Raw genomic sequence first — 25,107 nt, forward strand, 5'->3', positions numbered from 1 at the left:
ATTTTTTTTTATACAGTAAATAAAATAAAAAATAAACATCCTACCTTTAAATATATATACTGATTTACTTTTATTTGATATATTTATTTGGTAATTTTTTTGTAAGTACTACATCACAGCTGTGTTGCACGGCAATAACTAAACCTACTTTTGCATATGACATTATTTGACACATTGCTGTAGCATCTTATAATTAGATAGCTAAAATATATATATTTTTTAAATAGATTTAAAAAAAAAAAAAGGAGACAGGAGTATTTCTTATTTTATTTGTATTTTTATTTTTATTTTTATTTTTTTTATTCTGAAATACGCACCAAACTTGTTTTTAGGTGGTTATTTAGCATTTTGTATTTAGCATGTTGTATGTATACACTGCAGTGTTTCCCACATATTTGAAATCGACTTGGGTGGGTGGATTGCGCGGGGGTGGGGTATTGCGGGGTATTCTCAGTCCTGCTACTTGCGCCTCGTCTAACCTCATGATCCACAAGTGAGTGACGGGGAACTAATGTTATATGCGGTATATCTGGTCACGACACGGTGTTGAAATTTTTTTTTTTTGGAATTGTCAAATTTTCTTAAAATCGACTTTGGTGGTGGCCAATTTACTAACATGGTGTGCAAAACACTGTACTGCACGTACTGGCACCAGGGTGGCATGCAAGCATGACGTAAACACTGAGGACGCAGTTGACGGGGCAGATAGGTGAGATGTTTGAAACACACCCAGAGTGACATAAAAACAAAAAAAAAAAACTGCGGTTCAATTGCGAGCTCACGTTGTCCTGCATTGCGAAGAAGAAATCATGAGGGCGCACGTCGTCTTGCTGCTGCTGGCGCTGGTGGCCGTGCCTACCTGTTTAATGGACGCTTTCGGTAAGCTACCTATTTCTTTTGGGGAATTTATGAGGCTGGAAAACCTGATACAAAATACGTGGCATGAACGTTTACATTTCTTCCAACAGAGAGCGAGAATGAAGAGATTGAAGAGGAAGTGGTTGAGGGTGAGTCATCAAATGTACTAATGCGGTATGAGTTGCGAACATGCAGCCATTCCGCATTTTGCACTGCCCATCTATAGAGCAGTTCATGTCGTTCAAATTTGTTACATGGATTTTGAAAGTCCGTTCATTATTTCTTATAGAGGAATAATGGGAGAAAAGTGGCTGGGTACTACAAATTTGGGAGGCTGGAAAAGTCTGTGTACAAAAGCAATGAGACGTGAATGTTTATACTTTTCTTCCAACAGGCCAGGAGAACGAAGATGGGGGTGAGTCAACGTTGGGTGCCGACATGTTCTTTGGGAGCAGAAGAATTTGAATATTCCAGTAGGGGAGCTTGGGCCAGGTCAAATCAAAATGGCGGATGAAATGGACCAAATTTGGACAAGGAGGTTTCCACCCAACTGTGACAAATCACATGAATCACAATTGACTCTCGTCTACGGAAAGGGATTGACTGGGAACAATATTCATATTCATAATATGTTGAGGCTTTTGTGCGGGTCGACTCATGATAGACATACAAAATTTCTCATTGCTAAATGAAAATGTCATGTCCGGGCCCCAACATTCTTGTCTTAATTGTGCGTATTTCACACCACACCTGAATGACAACTCAGGGGTCTGTGTCATTGCACCTATACATTTTTTTTTTTTTTGTAATTATGGACTCAAATGCTTGTAAAACTGGTTTAAGGGAAGGCCATTGAAAGGTTGACACCATTGACCGAGCACATGCTATGACAAAAATGCGACTTTTTCGCAATTTAGCCTTAAGTGTCTTTGTCTCCAAGACCTCTTGTGTCTTTTCATCATGACCTCTACACATGCCTACCAAATTACCAGTTGCTCAGTGAAATGGCCTGGAGACTGAACTTAATTTTTTTCTTACATCACAGCGCACCTGTTTTCTGGGTTTGAGCCATGATTGATCGTTATCAGTTGATGAGTGGCAAAATGGCCGCCTCCTGAGATGGATAAAAATGGGTGGCTTTTGCTGCTTAACTCATATTTCACAAATGAAATAGTAATCAGAATTATTTGGGGGTTTAAAAAAAAAAAACTAGAGCACATTTGCATTTTTGTGTGTTTATATGGTCTTTCAAAACCAGAATTTAGCACATAATTTGGGTTTTGAAAGGGTGATTGACTGCACGTAAACATAGTTTGGGAGAGATACTTCAAATCCACGATACAGAGCCGATAACCTCACAGTCTTGGTTTTAATCTCGTTTTTTTGTTATTGTGTTTATTTATTTATTTATGTTTATATATTTTGTTGTTTTATTTACATTTATATTAATTTTTTTGTATTTAATTTTTGAATTGTATTTTTTATGTCCGTTTTTATTTCCACTTGTATTCATTTAGTCATTTATTTATTTTTAATTTGGGCAAATATTTTCCTCTATATGGTTGAGGGTGAGTCATCAAATTTACTAATGCGGTATGAGTTGCAAACATGCAGCCATTCCGCATTTTGCACCGCCCGTCTATAGAGCAGTTCATGTCGTTCAAATTTGTTACATGGATTTTGAAAGTCCGTTCATTATTTCTTATCGAGGAATAATGGGAGAAAAGTGGCTGGGTACTACAAATTTGGGAGGCTGGAAAAGTCTGTGTACAAAAGCAATGAGACGTGAATGTTTATACTTTTCTTCCAACAGGCCAGGAGAACGAAGATGGGGGTGAGTCAACGTTGGGTGCCGACATGTTCTTTGGGAGCAGAAGAATTTGAATATTCCAGTAGGGGAGCTTGGGCCAGGTCAAATCAAAATGGCGGATGAAATGGACCAAATTTGGACAAGGAGGTTTCCACCCAACTGTGACAAATCACATGAATCACAATTGACTCTCGTCTACGGAAAGGGATTGACTGGGAACAATATTCATATTCATAATATGTTGAGGCTTTTGTGCGGGTCGACTCATGATAGACATACAAAATTTCTCATTGCTAAATGAAACTAGCTTCAGTGGCAGAATTTATAATAAATAAATAAATAGGAGAAGTTCCCCTGGAAAAGGTCCAAATGAGCCTGGAATAGCATTCCTAGAAAACGTAATTCAAATTTGATAGCAACTGGACAAAGTCCCTCAGCTCAGTTAATCCATCAGGCACCAAGGAAATGTACAAAATGGCCGCTTGAAAGAAAATGGCACACTTCCAGTATTTTGTCCTAGAGACTTTCATGCGCGCCGACTCATTGATGTATCAGATGTAAAAAATGTAACTGACGTAATTGACTTACCACTGTTTGATTGCCAGGTCTTTATTAACAGGCTTTATACTAACAGGCTTGGCTATTTAATTATTTAAGTGGCTGGAATGAAACCACTTCTTTAAAAAAAAAAAGCCTAACCTTTTCCGAGAACATAACATTTCCATGTCATCTGGGAGGGCTGGCAGCCAAAGTCAGAAGAGAGTATTTTAAAACATGAAAAGTGTTCCCTAAAATGTCTTAAGACATTCTTCCGGAAAATATACACAAAGCATAAAGTATTAACGTCGTCCACACTGGTTGAAGTCATCAACTATTTTTTTTTAACTTCTGGGAACACCCGAGTCTTCCTCAGAGAAACACTCTGCATCGAGACTGCAAATGAATGGTGAAAATGGATACTTTAATCATACAAACAAAAGTTTCTACAATTTTTTTGCAGTTGAACAAACGGCAGAGTACCACCAAATGGCCGAGAGACTCCCACGACACTTCCGATCAAGACGCCATCCCGACGCCCAAAGAGGCTTTGTGGCAAGACTCCAAAAGTCTCCATCAAGCTGATTTTATGTAAAGATCTGAGGAAGTTTCAAATCTCACAATAAACTTTTCCTTGGCTTAAGCATTTGGTAAAGGTCCCCCATGTGTCCTCATAACATGTCTGTGAGGACTTTCGTCAAAATAACCCAAGAATCTTGATTGAGGCGGGCAAACTTTTAAACACACCACATTAGATTTTTAAAATTGACAAATTGGCAAGGTCATTTGTAATTGAGGTTAATAAAGTAACAGGTTTCTATTAGTTTAACATTTTTTCCACTTTTGTTGCCTTGTTTTTGTGAATTTTAAATGAAATTTTGAGAAGGAAATTACATAAGTATTTCTTTATTTATTATGTACACTTTATTTTAATCCTACTACAATCATGAATTATTATACAGGTATTTAACTACAGGTTGCATTGATTGCATTGTAAATGTTTAATCCTATCATTAAAAACCAAAACCTAAGCTTATGTGGTAAATGAGCCAAAGCGAAGACTTGGAATGATAAACAAGCTCTGCCTAACATCAGTGACGTGCAGTGAGCTCTCGGTTTGGGTAGGCAGGCAGTCGCAAATTGAGACGCACACACCAATTACAAATTTGTGTGTTGGCAGGCGAGTGCACAAGGTATCCTAGGGTGACCGTATTTTCATTTCCCAAAAAAAAAGAGGACACTCAGCCCGACCTCGAGATTCTTGATACTCATATACAAGATGCCATACATTCAAACTATTTTAACATATAACTCCTCTGTATGGGTAGAAAATAAAACCAAAAAACATTACTCTCTTTTGAAGTCTAACATTTTTATTTTTATTTTACTTCGAGCGGGTTTCGCACCCAGAGCCTCCGGTGCGGCAGCTCAACACTCAGCCAATGCGTAACAAACAATTTCAAATCCGCCCGGACGCCCGGAAAGAATGTAATAAAGTGAATATCTGCCTGTAAAACAGCCCAATTCCTCACAAAATCAAGCTAGCAATAGCAATAGCAATGCCAGACACCACGTAAAGTGAAACAGCCAGTTCATCGAAGCACATCCACAAAGCCAATCTTTCCTTTTTGCACCATTCTTTGTGAAAAGTACGAATAATTCTTTGTCCCTTACTTTGCTGAAGATCCGGTAGCTAAGGCGCTGGTCTCCCATCCTTCAAAAGGTGGCGTTTTCCCTCAAAAGAAAGTAAAAATAGTATTATATTCTCCAGAGTAGCGCGCCATCTTGTGTGTTTTGAATTCACGAATGCACTGTGCGAACGTACGTTCGCATAAGAATAATACAGAGACGTAAAAAGGCTGCGTAGCGATCGGCCTATTTGCGTAAAGGACTTTTCTACCGGGAACCTGACTGCGCATGCGCGAACACACGTCGCGACGCGGACAGGGCTGCGAAAAGCACATTCAGGACGATCATTTTTGCAGCATTTTTGCCTGCAGGCCAGACAAAGGAATGAGTCATTTGTATTTGAAGTATGAAAATGACTAAATGTTGTCACTTTTAAACCTACAGGTAGTGTAGACTTTCTGAGATAAAAGAAATAATGAACTTTCAACTTTCATTTCAGCCTGGGGTAGCAGTGCCTACCTTGCCTATCCTGACCCCACGTCACTGCCTAACATTGGATGGTACACAAAAACACTGATACTGTAGTGAACACAATAACTAACCCTACTTATATAAACTGAGAATGCTTTCATGCTATTTCTCACGGTAGTAAAAACAAACCCAAAAAACCCCACCAAACTTGTTTTTAATTGCTACCCCACGTAATGAACATTCTGGTTTCAGGCTGGAATTCAAGTGGGAGGTAATTAATGAGGACAAATTCCACCTTGAAGTGGACGGGGCAGATTCAAACAGATCCAGCGTGAAATATTACAATATATATATATATATATATATTTATGTATATATATGGTAGGTTCTAATAAGAGATACAGGTGAGCTTACATTGTCCTGCATTGAGAAAAATGTTTTTCAACAAGATAATTAGACTTTGTGTATTTAAAATAATTAAATCCACCCAGACAGATTGTTTTGTATGGATTTAATTATTTAATTGAATTTATTTAAAATTTAAACGGCCCCATGGCGGTCAGGACGCCAACACCAGTTGGTTCTGTGCATAGTATGAGAAGGCGTGACAAATGCAATAAAAAGTAAGGTGCAAGTAATCTGTTTTTGTGTTGTTACTGGAAACTCTTGAGGCTGCTGTTTGAGGTGTGCCATCACATACAGTTCAGCTTTTTCTTACCACAATTTCTTTTCAAAATGTCAAAATAAAAGCCATATTTGACAAAAGATTAGGTACACCCCAGATTGTGCCTGTTGTATTCACAAATGAGCTGGCCATGTAGGCCAAAAGTGCATCCCAGATTCTTGTCTGCAGGCTTCCTGAACGGCCATATTGGCTAAATCGTTAGGTTACACACAAGACCTATTGTCAAGAATCAGCAGTCTCATAAAAAAAATTACACGGGAGTTTTCAAGTTTTAATAAATAGTACTTCATTCACATTATTTAGTTAAATGTCATTCCTTAATCATTTTGACATTCTAGTTTCTGAGATAACAGCATCGTCCATATTTAGATATGAATCCCTATTTAAATGAATTGTGTCTTTGTTCAATAAATGGCTGCAAGTGCATCGGCAACTGCTGATCTTCTTGCCAAGTTAATCCTTGTGCAATGACCCACCCCTCCCTTAGAAATTTTGCATACCACATAACATAACACGTGATGTTGTTTTGGCTTCTTCTAATTTCATATACAAAACAAGCTGAATTCCCCAAAATACAAGCAAACTTGATGGTCACCATTGAAACCTCCCCCCCCCCTTTTTTTTTTTTGCAAATTCAAGCGGGAAGAAAAACACGAGGACAAGTTTGACCTGAAGTGGACAGATCGGATGGTTGAGATGTTTCAAACACCATCAGAGTGTTATTTAAGACCTCTGGCTCAACTCGGTAACATACAACAAGCTCGTCTCTTGTATTGAGAAGCAGAAATCATGAGAGCCTCCACCATATTCCTGCTGCTGGTGCTGGTGGCCGTGCTGACCCGTTCAACGCATGGTCAAGGTATGCTCTCTACTTGGTGTTGGGACACAATGGAAAGAAATGGAGGGCATGCAGAATTTGGGAGGCCGTAAAACTCGATGATTGCATGCGGCCGTGGCTCAGGGTTCGAGACGGTCGTCCAGTAACCAGAAGGTTGGCTGTTCGATCCCCGCTCTTCCCAAGTCATGTGCTGTTGTGTCGTAGGGCGAGGCCCTTCACACGCATTGCCTCCAGTGCGACTCACACCGGGGGTGCGAATGTTTGGTGGTGGTCGGAGGGGTTGTAGGCGCACGCTGGCAGCCACGCTTCCGTCAGCCTGCAGCTGTGGCTGCTAAAGGCGTTTGCCGCCACCAGAGTGCATGAATAATCTATCCACTGTGAAGTGTCTTGAAAAGTGCTATATAAATATGACTTATTATTATTATTATTATACAAGTAATGAGATATGGATGTTTACTTTTCTTTCAACAGGAAATATGTCCGAAGAAGTCATTAAAACTTTGGTCGAAGGTGAGTCATCAAACTTAAGAATCTGCCATTCACAGTTTTGCTTCACCTGACTGTCGAGTTGCATTTGATATTTGAATTTGGTAGGAATCAGATATTTAGAGCGACTGTCTTTGAAGTACCCACGAGAAATACCAAAATGGCGGCTTCAGAGCAAGCGGAGGATTTATTACTATCTATCTATCTAGATAGACAGATAGCTAGATAGGTAGCTAGCTAGTCAGCTAGCTCTACACAGCAAATTCTGTAGTGTTATTGAGTTAAAAATCTAGTGTTAATTATTTTTGAGTTACTGGGTGTTGATTTGGGTGTTGTTTGAACACTCAAAGTGAAGAAAAAGCTCTACGGGTAGCGTTATTCCCGCGAGTCACACTCATCCACTCCAGGCTGAGGTCGTGCGGGAACGAGACCTACAGTGGAGAAAAAATGGCGGCAACAAACATGTACTTGTGGCGTACTTGTTGGTACTAGGTTCGAGTCCCACTGTCTCCATTTTGGTTAGAAAATACAAACTTGTCAAGAAGTAACACTAAAGTTAACACAAAATGGAATGAAAATAACATTTCGTGGTTGGAAGTGACAAGAAAACTGTGAGAAATTAATACCCAAAAATGAAAGGAAATAACACTTTTAAGTGTTACAAAATAACACTGATAACGTGAAAAAAATAACACTGATAGGTGAAAGTCGATAACACTTTAAAGTGCAAAAAAATAATAACACAATGGGTGTTGTAATTTTTTACACTTTAAGAAGTGCAAATTTAAATCGGAACTGGTGAGAACTATATAAACTGAGGGAAAGTGTTCAATTTAACACTATGGGAGTTAAATTTACACTTCTAATTTTGTGGTGTATGATATCAATTGGACAAAACAGTTTCAGAAGGATTTCTATAAAACGGCAAAATAGCTTACTGTGTCTCTTGATTTTCTTGCGTGTCTCGTAAATGTCATGTCCAGGAGCCAACATTCTTCTTTTAATTGTGCATGTTTATTACCCTCCACACCTGCAAAAGGCACTGCAATTAGTGAAACTGGTTTAAACGTAAAACACCACAGCAGTTAATAGGGCGGTAGATCCTGTGATGTCATCAGTAATGGACATCGGCGAGGGGGGAAAAAAACAACAACTTACCAATCGTGTCCTTTTCGACAAGTGTTCGTCTTCTTCTTCGCTCCCACTGCTATCATCGTGTATAGCCATCGTCCTCGAGCTATGAAGAAGCGCCACATCTGAAGCACCACAAAAAAAACAGAACCGATACCGGGCAGCGTCGTCCTCCATGGCTTCCGTGTTTTGGTTATACGTGGTTTCCCGCGTTCGACTGTGGTGTCGCAGCCGGTTATGCGTTACTTCCGTCCAGCGTCCCAGATGCGCATTTCAGGTGGCCAGCGAGCCGAGCGGTGCTGGGCTCCAGTGGAAATACGCTAAAACATGCTGAAGCAAAACTCGTGACGAAATGAGTGTAAAATGGCTGCTTTGAAGCTTTCGAGCATGGACCCAGTTTTTGTGGGTCTACTGATGATGAGACATGCTAGAGTGAAACTTCTGCCAGATTTTGTTTTTTTAGACAGTTTCAAGACCTTACTTTCCTCTTTTCCAACCTTGCAGTAGAAGAGGGGTCGGCTGACCAGATGGAGTTGCAGACGACAGGTGAGTCATCACGTCGGCGTGAAATAGTTGCATTTCATTTGTCAACGCTCATCAGACAATTCCCATAAGTGCAGTATGGGACATATTTGCTCCGCTCCAACCATTGTACCAGGTAACGTTCGTCGACGGGAGTGTGTGTGTGTGTGTGTGTGTGTGTGTGTGTGTGTGTGTGTGTGTGTGTGTGTGTGTGTGTGTGTGTGTGTGTGTGTGTGTGTGTGTGTGTGTGTGTGTGTGTGTGTGTGTGTGTGTGTGTGTGTGTGTGTGTGTGTGTGTGTGTGTGTGTGTGTGTGTGTGTGTGTGTGTGTGCGTGTGTCTGTCGGGCCTCTGAATGACATACTCACTGCTACGGATCGTTTATGTGGACCGGGACCAAGTGGCCTGCAGACCGGTGGTCGAGGACCACTGCCTAATGTTTAATGTAGAAGGTCACTGGCAGACTACACATACAATAAAAACAATTAAACATTGTACGTTTAAAACAACCAAACAGCTCGCTTAATGCAAAAACATAATGGAAAAAGGCCATTGATTAGAACCCTTTAAGCGACAAAGATACTTGAATCGTGGAGCAACACATGTAGACAGACAATAGGCTATCCCAATACTAAGGCATACATTCTTACACCTGAATTTTCAAAAATAAAGTATGTTTGATGGCAAGTGAGCAAGTTCTCCATCCATCCATCCATGGTCTGAACCGCTTTTTCCTCACAAGGGTCGTGGGGGATGCTGGAGCCCATCTCAACGGGCTTCGGGCAGTAGCCGGGGTACACCCTGATCTGGTTGCCAGTCATTCCGGGGCACGCGTAGATGAACAAACAAAACACACGCTCAATTAACCTGCATGCATATTTTGGGAATGTGGGAGGAGCCAGGAGTACCCGGAGAAAACCCACGCAGGCACGGGGAGATCATGCAAACTCCACCTAGGCTCAATCTCACGTCCTCTGCACCGGGAGGCGGACATGCTAACCAGTCATCCACGGTGCCGCCGTCATCAAATTAGTTTAAAAAACAACAACAACCGTATAAAGAACTCGATCACGTCCAGGATGCAAATGAATATTGCTTGCCTAATTTAACCATATACACAAAAAGTTCTGTGATTTTTTTTGCAGTTGAAGAAAAGGTGTCCAACGGAGACAATGAGGAAGAGTTCGACGAAGACGAAGATTTCGATGAAGATGAAGATGACGAGGAATAGTTTGATGAAGGATTTTGAGGAAGAGTCGACCACTTTTGTCTCAAAAAAGCCTCGTTTGTCATCAGGCCACAACTGAAATTACGGATGTGATGTAATAGTAGCAAAACAACAGTTTGGAGCTAATTCGATTTATATTTGACAGTGTTTAATTGGTGCTTTTGGCTTTTTTGATCATATATCACGATAAATGTAAAGTTGAAAACTATTGTAAATTCAATGAGCATAACTGCACATATTGTTTAGTACAAGCAAATGTAGCAGCTGTAAAAAACCTGGCTACATAAATATACATCACACAATAAAAAAAGTACACGATGATCTTCCATGCCATGCTTTTTTTAATTTTTGTTGCTCTAGATTCTTTTTTGGTTTTTGAGAGAGCTCAGTATTGTTCATTGCTCTCTTTTGTTTCTTCTTTTTCCTTAAATTTTTTATTTTGTTTGTGTCTCATTGCTCCCATTGCGATTTGTCAAAGTGAACATAAACACGAAACCCACTCGGCAGGTGACATTTAACTGGCATGTTCTCGTGACAACCGATAATTTTTAAGTGCATTGCTACTTTGTGGTCTCATGACATTAGAAAAGAACAAAAAAAAACACATAGAACCTGTTTGTACATTTGTGCTATATTGCAAAGAAAGGATCATATATTTAAACCTCAACGGGTGGATGGTTGAGATGTTTGAGACACGCCCGGTTTGACATAAAAGACTTTCGTTCAAATCAGTGGTATACAGCGAGCTGACATTGACCTGCGTTGAGAAGAAGAAATCATGAGAGCCCACATCGTCTTCCTGCTGCTGGGCCTGGTGGCCATGGCCGCACTTTCCATGGCGCATGGTACGTACCTTATGAGAATGGGTTTGTCTTTGTCTGCAAGGCCAAAATAGCTTTTTGGGTATATATATATATATATATATATATATGTATGTAACATCAAATTTAATTGCGAGTCATCAAACTGAACTGCTCGGCTTCACCCACAGCCTAATTAACTCCATTAATACATAGAGGATTAAAATTTGGTAGCAAGCGAAGACATTTAACGACAGTTTCGACTTTGAAATACTTCCTGGAAGTACTCTGGTTAGTTTCATCCTAACCATGTATGCCTCTTGGCAACCGATGTCAACTCGATAATCATTACCTTAAAGTAGACTACAAAAAAATCTGAAGTTATCAACCCACTCATCATCATATCATCATACAGAAATAGAAATAGTACAAACGAGTGAGGAAAAAATGATCCGACAACATGCCGAGTAAATTCCAAGTGCTTGCGCAATAGAGACTTTTGTGGCCTGAATTTTCAAAAATAAGTGTTTTATACGTAGTCATCAACTTATTTCTCAGTGAGCAGCAAATCTAGCAATATTTTGTGATGTTCTTAGAGACTCGTGGAGACTTGAGACTGCCTTTGTATCAAGAATGCAAATGAAACGCGCTTGCGCTAAGCCGCCAGTCTAATTTAACTACATCTACAACAAGCTTTACAATTTCTTTGCAGACAGCAGCGAACCGAAGGAAGAATCCTCTTCCAAAGAATCAGGTGCCGATTCCTCTTCCAAAGAATCAGGTGCCGATTCCTCTTCCAAAGAATCAGGTGCCGATTCCTCTTCCAAAGAATCAGGTGCCGATTCCTCTTCCAAAGAATCAGGTGCCGATTCCTCTTCCAAAGAATCAGGTGCCGATTCCTCTTCCAAAGAATCAGGTGCCGATTCCTCTTCCGAAGAAGATTCCTCTTCCGGGAAAAAACCCTCTCACGGGAAAAAATGCTCTCGCGAAAAAAAATCCTCTTCCAAAGAAAGTTCCTCTTCCCAAGAAGATTCCTCTTCCAAAGAAAGTTCCTCTTCCAAAGAAAGTTCCTCTTCCCAAGAAGATTCCTCTTCCAAAGAAAGTTCCTCTTCCAAAGAAAGTTCCTCTTCCAAAGAAAGTTCCTCTTCCCAAGAAGATTCCTCTTCAAAAGAAAGTTCCTCTTCCCAAGAAGATTCCTCTTCCAAAGAAAGTTCCTCTTCCAAAGAAAGTTCCTCTTCCCAAGAAGATTCCTCTTCCAAAGAAAGTTCCTCTTCCAAAGAAAGTTCCTCTTCCAAAGAAAGTTCCTCTTCTCAAGAAGATTCCTCTTCCAAAGAAAGTTCCTCTTCCAAAGAAAGTTCCTCTTCCCAAGAAGATTCCTCTTCCAAAGAAAGTTCCTCTTCCAAAGAAAGTTCCTCTTCCCAAGAAGATTCCTCTTCCAAAGAAGATTCCTCTTCCAAAGAAAGTTCCTCTTCCAAAGAAAGTTCCTCTTCCGAAGAAGATTCCTCTTCCGAAGAAGATTCACGGAAAAAAATGATATGATACGTCATTTCATTATACATGTACGTCACTTAGCATAACGGCCATGGAAATATTTGCAGCAGTCTGAGGCGGGATTTAAACCACCTCCTGTTTACTGGACAACGCACTTTACCAACAGCGCCAGCGAGCAGTATCAGACAGCTGGCAACGATGATAACCTGTATGTATGGAAGCGGGTGTGAAAAGCGGGTATTGGATTATTAACATTGTTTTTCTGCTTCAATTTATATTTTTCAAAGTGTTTTTGATTTTAGTTAGATATGTTACAACTGTTACCCACATGTTAGTTTATCTATAGTCTTTGTCCTCTTCCCTGTCATAGTAAGGTGTCTGATTTAATCTAAATAAGAGGTGTCTGAACAAAAGGGCCGTCTGCGTGAGTTCCTGGTGTCGGGAGGCTCCGGGGGCCAAGTGTTTACCCACACATCCTCTGAGTTGATCAAGACAGGGACTGAGGAAAGATAAGACTGGGGGATGTGTAGACTTGAAGACTCTTTGTCAATAAAGGGGGTGGGAACTGTTAGGTATAAATGGGTGAGTCTATTTTGAAAATGTTACACTTCTTGGATCAGGGCTATTTGAGCCGGGTTCTAGAGATGTCTTTCAGATTCTGAAATAAAGCTAGCAAAACTTCTCCACGAGACTTCAACTTTGAATTTTATTTGAACACGCAGAAATCAAAGAAATGATTTCCAACACGGGACTTAGAAAAAGTTCAATGTCAGTCTCATTAAAAATGAATGTGAAAAAGTTGACATTTAACGTTAAATTGTGCGAATACTGTCATTAATGTGGAATAAAAATTAGGGGCGTCAGGTAATTATTTTTTTCATCTTAGTTAATCTCAATACTTCACTAGTTAAGTTACTCACGATTAGTCACAAATGTTATATCTGTTCTAAATGTACAATAAAAAAAAATCTAGGTTTTCATACTCTTGTTAACAAAAGTGGAAAAAGATGTTAAACTAATAGAAAAAGCTCAAATGAATTTTTGACGTCTATAGCCGTCAACGGCAGTGAATGAGTTCATCAAAGTTTTTCAAGAGAAATGGGAAACAAATACAATATTAAGACTCAACTACAGTCACAGAAAACAGGAACTGGTAGTGGTGTGCTGTGTTTGCTCAGTCTACATTGTTGGAGGGATGGAAGCAATATTTCAGACAAAAAAAAGAGTGGGAATGTGGCTGGCAGTAGTAATGCGTTTTTTTGTTATTGTGTTTATTTATTTATTTATGTTTATATATTTTGTTGTTTTATTTACATTTATATTTATTTTTTTGTGTTTAATTTTTGAATTGTATTTTTTATGTCCGTTTTTATTTCCACTTGTATTCATTTAGTCATTTATTTATTTTTAATTTGGGCAAATATTTTCCTCTATATATATTGAGGGTGAGTCATCAAATTTACTAATGCGGTATGAGTTGCGAACATGCAGCCATTCCGCATTTTGCACCGCCCGTCTATAGAGCAGTTCATGTCGTTCAAATTTGTTACATGGATTTTGAAAGTCCGTTCATTATTTCTTATAGAGGAATAATGGGAGAAAAGTGGCTGGGTACTACAAATTTGGGAGGCTGGAAAAGTCTGTGTACAAAAGCAATGAGACGTGAATGTTTATACTTTTCTTCCAACAGGCCAGGAGAACGAAGATGGGGGTGAGTCAACGTTGGGTGCCGACATGTTCTTTGGGAGCAGAAGAATTTGAATATTCCAGTAGGGGAGCTTGGGCCAGGTCAAATCAAAATGGCGGATGAAATGGACCAAATTTGGACAAGGAGGTTTCCACCCAACTGTGACAAATCACATGAATCACGGAAAGGGATTGACTGGGAACAATATTCATATTCATTATTTATTTATTTATTTATTTATTTATTTTTAAGAGCTCAGTATTGTTCATTCGGAAAATGTCATCATCATTGCTCTTTTATTTTTTTTTTATTTATTTTTTTTTATTTTTTTTTTGTGTGTGTGTGTGTGGGTGAGTATGTGTATGTGCGTGCGTGCGTGCGTGCGTGCGTGCGTGCGTGTATTTGTTAGCTCACCAGAAAACCTATTAGAAAAAATCTCATACCGTTCACCTAAACCGAACACCAGGAGACCCGAGGGGACCAAAGAAAACCAAGGAAGGTGAAATCCAGCACCGACCAGACACCCCCCACCAGAACTCCTCCCCAGCCCAAGAAACATCCAGACCCCAACAAATCCAAAAAACATAAAATCAGGGAGGCCTCAAGAGACCAAAGGAGAGACCGAGAAAAGGAAGGAAGGACAGACGAAGCCGCGTGAGATCCGCAGACACCAGCCTCCACCGATTCAATAACCTGAGGAGGAAACAGATTGTGTCTGAGTTTCGGTAGATGCTGGTGTGGTGGATCTGGCATGCATGAAAATCTCCACCAAAGAGGGGAGCCGTCGACCCCCGCCGGAACAGAGCAAGCGCAACACCTCAGGGCCCCGCAGGCCGCGGCAGCGCCAAAGGACGACCCCCGGGCCCCGCCAGGGCCACCGGCCGGAGAGCAAACCCAGGAGCAGGAGCGCCCCCCGCCCCAACACGGCCCGCGCCCCCGGCCCAACGCAGCAGGACGGGGCACTGCAGGCCCACCAGGCACCCCACCGGCCCCCAACCCCCGCACCCCCCACGACCCCCCGCCCCCCATCCACCCCCGCCACCCACCCCAACCCAGCCCCAGCCGCCCCCACGTCCCCAATCCCCCAGACACCCCCCACCCCCAGCACCCCCCCACCCAAGCATGTTACTGAGTGTGTGTGGTGCATTAAAAAAAAATAGATGGGGCGGGGGGGGGGGGGGGGCGGGGACACGGACAGGGGACCACAGCACTGCTCTATACTGCGGCCCCCAACCGATGGCACCCCCACAAGCCCCCCCCCCCCACAAGTTGTGTGGTGTATTAAAATTGGAGGGGAGTTGTAGGGTGAAGACGGTGTTTCCACCCTACCCCACCCCCCAAAGTGTGTTATGTGCCCTATATGTCTATAAAAGTGTATTGTGCAAACCTAGTGTAGTGAGTTAAGAGGAGTGACCAGCGGGGCCCTCCCCAACCGGGCGGGGGCAGGAGGCGCACCGGCCCACCAAGCCCCCACCCACCCCACCAGGACCCCGGCGGGCATATGGGACCCGTCCGGCGGGGCGATAGGGCTCGCCCCCCGGATACTGGGTCCCGCCCGAGGTGCCAGGACGCCCACTGGAGCGGGGCGGGCACGACATCAAACCCCAGCCACCCCCGCCGGCCCCCGTAGCACCGAGACCCGGGCCATGGATGGAGCCCCCGGCCCAGGGGAGGGGAAGGAAGGCGTACCGGGGAGGGGGAAGGGAGGAGGGAAGGGGACGACAAGAAGGGCAGGGGGCAGCGGCAGGGACGCAAAGAGAGGGGGAGAGGAGGAGGAAGGGTGACCAGGGAGAAGGGACAGGGAGGCGGAGGACGGGCGGGGAGAGGCGAGGAGGGAGAGGCAGCAAGGGGGAGGAAGGGGGAGGGGAGAGGGAACCACCGGGCACCCCGGCGGCCCACAGGCCCCGAACCGCGTCGCCGGGCCCAGAGCGACGGACCGCGCCGCCCCCGACACCAGGGAAAGCCCCGCAACGCAGCACCCCCCAAGAGACCCAGGGAACGGCCAAGACGCAGCCGCCACCCAGCAGCCAACAGAGGGGCAGACCCGCCCACGCCCAGCCAGGGGGGACAGCACCCACAGAATTAACCCACTGGCATGCCGTGAATCCGAATATCATATTCATAATATGTTGAGGCTTTTGTGCGGGTCGACTCATGATAGACATACAAAATTTCTCATTGCTAAATGAAACTAGCTTCAGTGGCAGAATTTATAATAAATAAATAAATAGGAGAAGTTCCCCTGGAAAAGGTCCAAATGAGCCTGGAATAGCATTCCTAGAAAACGTAATTCAAATTTGATAGCAACTGGACAAAGTCCCTCAGCTCAGTTAATCCATCAGGCACCAAGGAAATGTACAAAATGGCCGCTTGAAAGAAAATGGCACACTTCCAGTATTTTGTCCTAGAGACTTTCATGCGCGCCGACTCATTGATGTATCAGATGTAAAAAATGTAACTGACGTAATTGACTTACCACTGTTTGATTGCCAGGTCTTTATTAACAGGCTTTATACTAACAGGCTTGGCTATTTAATTATTTAAGTGGCTGGAATGAAACCACTTCTTTAAAAAAAAAGCCTAACCTTTTCCGAGAAAATAACATTTCCGTGTCATCTGGGAGGGCTGGCAGCCAAAGTCAGAAGAGAGTATTTTAAAACATGAAAAGTGTTCCCTAAAATGTCTTAAGACATTCTTGCGGAAAATATACACAAAGCATAAAGTATTAACGTCGTCCACACTGGTTGAAGTTATCAACTATTTTTTTTTAACTTCTGGGAACACCCGAGTCTTCCTCAGAGAAACACTCTGCATCGAGACTGCAAATGAATGGTGAAAATGGATACTTTAATCTTACAAACAAAAGTTTCTACAATTTTTTTGCAGTTGAACAAACGGCAGAGTACCACCAAATGGCCGAGAGACTCCCACGACACTTCCGATCAAGACGCCATCCCGACGCCCAAAGAGGCTTTGTGGCAAGACTCCAAAAGTCTCCATCAAGCTGATTTTATGTAAAGATCTGAGGAAGTTTCAAATCTCACAATAAACTTTTCCTTGGCTTAAGCATTTGGTAAAGGTCCCCCATGTGTCCTCATAACATGTCTGTGAGGACTTTCGTCAAAATAACCCAAGAATCTTGATTGAGGCGGGCAAACTTTTAAACACACCACATTCGATTTTTAAAATTGACAAATTGGCAAGGTCATTTGTAATTGAGGTTAATAAAGTAACAGTTATTTAACTACAGGTTGCATTGATTGCATTGTAAATGTTTAATCCTATCATTAAAAACCAAAACCTAAGCTTATGTGGTAAATGAGCCAAAGCGAAGACTTGGAATGATAAACAAGCTCTGCCTAACATCAGTGACGTGCAGTGAGCTCTCGGTTTGGGTAGGCAGGCAGTCGCAAATTGAGACGCACACACCAATTACAAATTTGTGTGTTGGCAGGCGAGTGCACAAGGTATCCTAGGGTGACCGTATTTTCATTTCCCAAAAAAAAAGAGGACACTCAGCCCGACCTCGAGATTCTTGATACTCATATACAAGATGCCATACATTCAAACTATTTTAACATATAACTCCTCTGTATGGGTAGAAAATAAAACCAAAAAACATTACTCTCTTTTGAAGTCTAACATTTTTATTTTTATTTTACTTCGAGCGGGTTTCGCACCCAGAGCCTCCGGTGCGGCAGCTCAACACTCAGCCAATGCGTAACAAACAATTTCAAATCCGCCCGGACGCCCGGAAAGAATGTAATAAAGTGAATATCTGCCTGTAAAACAGCCCAATTCCTCACAAAATCAAGCTAGCAATAGCAATAGCAATGCCAGACACCACGTAAAGTGAAACAGCCAGTTCATCGAAGCACATCCACAAAGCCAATCTTTCCTTTTTGCACCATTCTTTGTGAAAAGTACGAATAATTCTTTGTCCCTTACTTTGCTGAAGATCCGGTAGCTAAGGCGCTGGTCTCCCATCCTTCAAAAGGTGGCGTTTTCCCTCAAAAGAAAGTAAAAATAGTATTATATTCTCCAGAGTAGCGCGCCATCTTGTGTGTTTTGAATTCACGAATGCACTGTGCGAACGTACGTTCGCATAAGAATAATACAGTGACGTAAAAAGGCTGCGTAGCGATCGGCCTATTTGCGTAAAGGACTTTTCTACCGGGAACCTGACTGCGCATGCGCGAACACACGTCGCGACGCGGACAGGGCTGCGAAAAGCACATTCAGGACGATCATTTTTGCAGCATTTTTGCCTGCAGGCCAGACAAAGGAATGAGTCATTTTTATTTGAAGTATGAAAATCACTAAATGTTGTCACTTTTAAACCTACAGGTAGTGTAGACTTTCTGAGATAAAAGAAATAATGAACTTTCAACTTTCATTTCAGCCTGGGGTAGCAGTGCCTACCTTGCCTATCCTGACCCCACGTCACTGCCTAACATTGGATGGTACACAAAAACACTGATACTGTAGTGAACACAATAACTAACCCTACTTATATAAATTGAGAATGCTTTCATGCTATTTCTCACGGTAGTAAAAACAAACCCAAAAAACCCCACCAAACTTGTTTTTAATTGCTACCCCACGTAATGAACATTCTGGTTTCAGGCTGGAATTCAAGTGGGAGGTAATTAATGAGGACAAATTCCACCTTGAAGTGGACGGGGCAGATTCAAACAGATCCAGCGTGAAATATTACAATATATATATATATATATATATATATATGGTAGGTTCTAATAAGAGATACAGGTGAGCTTACATTGTCCTGCATTGAGAAAAATGTTTTTCAACAAGATAATTAGACTTTGTGTATTTAAAATAATTAAATCCACCCAGACAGATTGTTTTGTATGGATTTAATTATTTAATTGAATTTAATTAAGTCTTAAACGGCCCCATGGCGGTCAGGACGCCAACACCAGTTGGTTCTGTGCATAGTATGAGAAGGCGTGACAAATGCAATAAAAAGTAAGGTGCAAGTAATCTGTTTTTGTGTTGTTATTGGAAACTCTTGAGGCTGCTGTTTGAGGTGTGCCATCACATACAGTTCAGCTTTTTCTTACTACAATTTCTTTTCAAAATGTCAAAATAAAAGCCATATTTGACAAAAGATTAGGTACACCCCAGATTGTGCCTGTTGTCTCCGCAAATGAGCTGGCCATGTAGGCCAAAAGTGCATCCCAGATTCTTGTCTGCAGGCTTCCTGAACGGCCATATTGGCTAAATCGTTAGGTTACACACAAGACCTCAAGGTCAAGAATCAGCAGTCTCATAAAAAAAATTACACGGGAGTTTTCAAGTTTTAATAAATAGTACTTCATTCACATTATTTAGTTAAATGTCATTCCTTAATCATTTTGACATTCTAGTTTCTGAGATAACAGCATCGTCCATATTTAGATATGAATCCCTATTTAAATGAATTGTGTCTTTGTTCAATAAATGGCTGCAAGTGCATCGGCAACTGCTGATCTTCTTGCCAAGATAATTCTTGTGCAATGACCCACCCCTCCCTTAGAAATTTTGCATACCACATAACATAACACGTGATATTGTTTTGGCTTCTTCTAATTTCATATACAAAACAAGCTGAATTCCCCAAAATACAAGCAAACTGGATGAACCCCCCCCCCCCCTTTTTTTTTTTTTTTGCAAATTCAAGCGGGAAGAAAAACACGAGGACAAGTTTAACCTGAATGGGACAGATCGGATGGTTGAGATGTTTCAAACACCATCAGAGTGGTATTTAAGACCTCTGGCTCAACTCGGTAACATACAACAAGCTCGTCTCTTGTATTGAGAAGCAGAAATCATGAGAGCCTCCACCATATTCCTGCTGCTGGTGCTGGTGGCCGTGCTGACCCGTTCAACGCATGGTCAAGGTATGCTCTCTACTTCGTGTTGGGACATTTGGGAGGCCGTAAAACTCGACGATTGCATACGGCCGTGGCTCAGGGGTTCGAGACGGTCGTCCAGTAACCAGAAGGTTGGCTGTTCGATCCCCGCTCTTCCCAAGTCATGTGCTGTTGTGTCCTAGGGCGAGGCCCTTCACACGCATTGCCTCCAGTGCGACTCACACCGGGGGTGCGAATGTTTGGTGGTGGTCGGGGGGGTTGTAGGCGCACGCTGGCAGCCACGCTTCCGTCAGCCTGCAGCTGTGGCTGCTAAAGGCGTTTGCCGCCACCAGAGTGTGAATGTGTGAGTGCATGAATAATCTATCCACTGTGAAGTGTCTCGAAAAGTGCTATATAAATATGACTTATTATTATTATTATTATTATACACGTAATGAGATATGGATGTTTACTTTTCTTTCAACAGGAAATATGTCCGAAAAAGTCATTAAAACTTTGGTCGAAGGTGAGTCATCAAACTTAAGAATCTGCCATTCACAGTTTTGCTTCACCTGACTGTCGAGTTGCATTTGATATTTGAATTTGGTAGGAATCAGATATTTAGAGCGACTGTCTTTGAAGTACCCACGAGAAATACTAAAATGGCGGCTTCAGAGCAAGCGGAGGATTTATTACTATCTATCTATCTAGATAGACAGATAGCTAGATAGGTAGCTAGCTAGTCAGCTAGCTCTACACAGCAAATTCTGTAGTGTTATTGAGTTAAAAATCTAGTGTTAATTATTTTTGAGTTACTGGGTGTTGATTTGGGTGTTGTTTGAACACTCAAAGTGAAGAAAAAGCTCTACGGGTAGCGTTATTCCCGCGAGTCACACTCATCCACTCCAGGCTGAGGTCGTGCGGGAACGAGACCTACAGTGGAGAAAAAATGGCGGCAACAAACATGTACTTGTGGCGTACTTGTTGGTACTAGGTTCGAGTCCCACTGTCTCCATTTTGGTTAGAAAATACAAACTTGTCAAGAAGTAACACTAAAATTAACACAAAATGGAATGAAAATAACACTTTGTGGTTGGAAGTGACAAGAAAACTGTGAGAAATTAATACCCAAAAATGAAAGGAAATAACACTTTTAAGTGTTACAAAATAACACTGATAACGTGAAAAAAATAACACTGATAGGTGAAAGTCGATAACACTTTAAAGTGCAAAAAAATAATAACACAATGGGTGTTGTAATTTTTTACACTTTAAGAAGTGCAAATTTAAATCGGAACTGGTGAGAACTATATAAACTGAGGGAAAGTGTTCAATTTAACACTATGGGAGTTAAATTTACACTTCTAATTTTGTGGTGTATGATATCAATTGGACAAAACAGTTTCAGAAGGATTTCTATAAAACGGCAAAATAGCTTACTGTGTCTCTTGATTTTCTTGCGTGTCTCGTAAATGTCATGTCCAGGAGCCAACATTCTTCTTTTAATTGTGCATGTTTATTACCCTCCACACCTGCAAAAGGCACTGCAATTAGTGAAACTGGTTTAAACGTAAAACACCACAGCAGTTAATAGGGCGGTAGATCCTGTGATGTCATCAGTAATGGACATCGGCGAGGGGGGAAAAAAACAACAACTTACCAGTCGTGTCCTTTTCGACAAGTGTTCGTCTTCTTCTTCGCTCCCACTGCTATCATCGTGTATAGCCATCGTCCTCGAGCTATGAAGAAGCGCCACATCTGAAGCACCACAAAAAAAACAGAACCGATACCGGGCAGCGTCGTCCTCCATGGCTTCCGTGTTTTGGTTATACGTGGTTTCCCGCGTTCGACTGTGGTGTCGCAGCCGGTTATGCGTTACTTCCGTCCAGCGTCCCAGATGCGCATTTCAGGTGGCCAGCGAGCCGAGCGGTGCTGGGCTCCAGTGGAAATACGCTAAAACATGCTGAAGCAAAACTCGTGACGAAATGAGTGTAAAATGGCTGCTTTGAAGCTTTCGAGCATGGACCCAGTTTTTGTGGGTCTACTGATGATGAGACATGCTAGAGTGAAACTTCTGCCAGATTTTGTTTTTTTAGACAGTTTCAAGACCTTACTTTCCTCTTTTCCAACCTTGCAGTAGAAGAGGGGTCGGCTGACCAGATGGAGTTGCAGACGACAGGTGAGTCATCACGTCGGCGTGAAATAGTTGCATTTAATTTGTCAACGCTCATCAGACAATTCCCATAAGTGCAGTATGGGACATATTTGCTCCGCTCCAACCATTGTACCAGGTAACGTTCGTCGACGGGAGTGTGTGTGTGTGTGTGTCGGGCCTCTGAATGACATACTCACTGCTACGGATCGTTTATGTGGACCGGGACCAAGTGGCCTGCAGACCGGTGGTCGAGGACCACTGCCTAATGTTTAATGTAGAAGGTCACTGGCAGACTACACATACAATAAAAACAATTAAACATTGTACGTTTAAAACAACCAAACAGCTCGCTTAATGCAAAAACATAATGGAAAAAGGCCATTGATTAGAACCCTTTAAGCGACAAAGATACTTGAATCGTGGAGCAACACATGTAGACAGACAATAAGCTATCCCAATACTAAGGCATACATTCTTACACCTGAATTTTCAAAAATAAAGTATGTTTGATGGCAAGTGAGCAAGTTCTCCATCCATCCATCCATGGTCTGAACCGCTTTTTCCTCACAAGGGTCGTGGGGGATGCTGGAGCCCATCTCAACGGGCTTCGGGCAGTAGCCGGGGTACACCCTGATCTGGTTGCCAGTCATTCCGGGGCACGCGTAGATGAACAACCAAAACACACGCTCAATTAACCTGCATGCATATTTTGGGAATGTGGGAGGAGCCAGGAGTACCCGGAGAAAACCCACGCAGGCACGGGGAGAACATGCAAACTCCACCTAGGCCGGACTCGATCTCACGTCCTCTGCACCGGGAGGCGGACATGCTAACCAGTCATCCACGGTGCCGCCGTCATCAAATTAGTTTAAAAAACAACAACAACCGTATAAAGAACTCGATCACGTCCAGGATGCAAATGAATATTGCTTGCCTAATTTAACCATATACACAAAAAGTTCTGTGATTTTTTTTGCAGTTGAAGAAAAGGTGTCCAACGGAGACAATGAGGAAGAGTTCGACGAAGACGAAGATTTCGATGAAGATGAAGATGACGAGGAATAGTTTGATGAAGGATTTTGAGGAAGAGTCGACCACTTTTGTCTCAAAAAAGCCTCGTTTGTTATCAGGCCACAACTGAAATTACGGATGTGATGTAATAGTAGCAAAACAACAGTTTGGAGCTAATTCGATTTATATTTGACAGTGTTTAATTGGTGCTTTTGGCTTTTTTGATCATATATCACGATAAATGTAAAGTTGAAAACTATTGTAAATTCAATGAGCATAACTGCACATATTGTTTAGTACAAGCAAATGTAGCAGCTGTAAAAAACCTGGCTACATAAATATACATCACACAATAAAAAAAGTACACGATGATCTTCCATGCCATGCTTTTTTTAATTTTTGTTGCTCTAGATTCTTTTTTGGTTTTTGAGAGAGCTCAGTATTGTTCATTGCTCTCTTTTGTTTCTTCTTTTTTCCTTAAATTTTTTATTTTGTTTGTGTCTCATTGCTCCCATTGCGATTTGTCAAAATGAACATAAACACGAAACCCACTCGGCAGGTGACATTTAACTGGCATGTTCTTGTGACAACCGAGAAGTTCAAGTGGATTGCTACTTTGTGGTCTCATGACATTAGAAAAGAACAAAAAAAAACACATAGAACCTGTTTGTACATTTGTGCTATATTGCAAAGAAAGGATCATATATTTAAACCTCAACGGGTGGATGGTTGAGATGTTTGAGACACGCCCGGTTTGACATAAAAGACTTTCGTTCAAATCAGTGGTATACAGCGAGCTGACATTGACCTGCGTTGAGAAGAAGAAATCATGAGAGCCCACATCGTCTTCCTGCTGCTGGGCCTGGTGGCCATGGCCGCACTTTCCATGGCGCATGGTACGTACCTTATGAGAATGGGTTTGTCTTTGTCTGCAAGGCCAAAATAGCTTTTTGGGTATATATATATATATATATATATATATATGTATGTAACATCAAATTTAATTGTGAGTCATCAAACTGAACTGCTCGGCTTCACCCACAGCCTAATTAACTCCATTAATACATAGAGGATTAAAATTTGGTAGCAAGCGAAGACATTTAACGACAGTTTCGACTTTGAAATACTTCCTGGAAGTACTCTGGTTAGTTTCATCCTAACCATGTATGCCTCTTGGCAACCGATGTCAACTCGATAATCATTACCTTAAAGTAGACTACAAAAAAATCTGAAGTTATCAACCCACTCATCATCATATCATCATACAGAAATAGAAATAGTACAAACGAGTGAGGAAAAAATGATCCGACAACATGCCGAGTAAATTCCAAGTGCTTGCGCAATAGAGACTTTTGTGGCCTGAATTTTCAAAAATAAGAGTGTTTTATACGTAGTCATCAACTTATTTCTCAGTGAGCAGCAAATCTAGCAATATTTTGTGATGTTCTTAGAGACTCGTGGAGACTTGAGACTGCCTTTGTATCAAGAATGCAAATGAAACGCGCTTGCGCTAAGCCGCCAGTCTAATTTAACTACATCTACAACAAGCTTTACAATTTCTTTGCAGACAGCAGCGAAACCAAGGAAGAATCCTCTTCCAAAGAATCAGGTGCCGATTCCTCTTCCAAAGAATCAGGTGCCGATTCCTCTTCCAAAGAATCAGGTGCCGATTCCTCTTCCAAAGAATCAGGTGCCGATTCCTCTTCCAAAGAATCAGGTGCCGATTCCTCTTCCAAAGAATCAGGTGCCGATTCCTCTTCCGAAGAATCAGGTGACGGTTCCTCTTATAGTAAAATCCTCTCATAGTAAAAAAACACTCTCACAAAAAAAAATGCTCTTGTGAAAAAAAATCCTCTTCCAAAGAAAGTTCCTCTTCAAAAGAAAGTTCCTCTTCCAAAGAAAGTTCCTCTTCCCAA

The 25,107-nt window shown here is 41.8% G+C and overlaps 2 long non-coding RNA genes across 6 annotated transcripts; both read left to right on the plus strand.

Moving 5' to 3' along the window:
* Positions 1-717: 717 nt before the first annotated feature.
* Positions 718-17,236, plus strand: LOC147163640 (uncharacterized). Of its 5 annotated transcripts, XR_015096924.1 has the most exons (6): positions 720-879; positions 969-1,007; positions 1,253-1,273; positions 2,672-2,692; positions 14,174-14,194; positions 17,057-17,236. It is a non-coding gene; the product is annotated as an uncharacterized LOC147163640 (long non-coding RNA). The 5 variants fall into 5 exon arrangements; XR_015096927.1 differs by lacking the exon at positions 1,253-1,273 and having other exon boundaries at positions 718-879; XR_015096926.1 differs by lacking the exon at positions 14,174-14,194 and having other exon boundaries at positions 721-879.
* Positions 17,237-19,955: 2,719 nt separating this feature from the next.
* On the plus strand, positions 19,956-23,563 carry LOC147163641 (uncharacterized). The gene is made up of 4 exons (XR_015096781.1): positions 19,956-20,073; positions 20,513-20,551; positions 22,163-22,204; positions 23,160-23,563. It is a non-coding gene; the product is annotated as an uncharacterized LOC147163641 (long non-coding RNA).
* Positions 23,564-25,107: the final 1,544 nt, after the last annotated feature.

Source organism: Leptonotus elevatus, chromosome 13 (assembly GCF_054856555.1).
Source record: "Leptonotus elevatus isolate MCC_2025b chromosome 13, RoL_Lele_1.0, whole genome shotgun sequence".
Taxonomy (NCBI): Eukaryota; Metazoa; Chordata; class Actinopteri; order Syngnathiformes; family Syngnathidae; genus Leptonotus; species Leptonotus elevatus.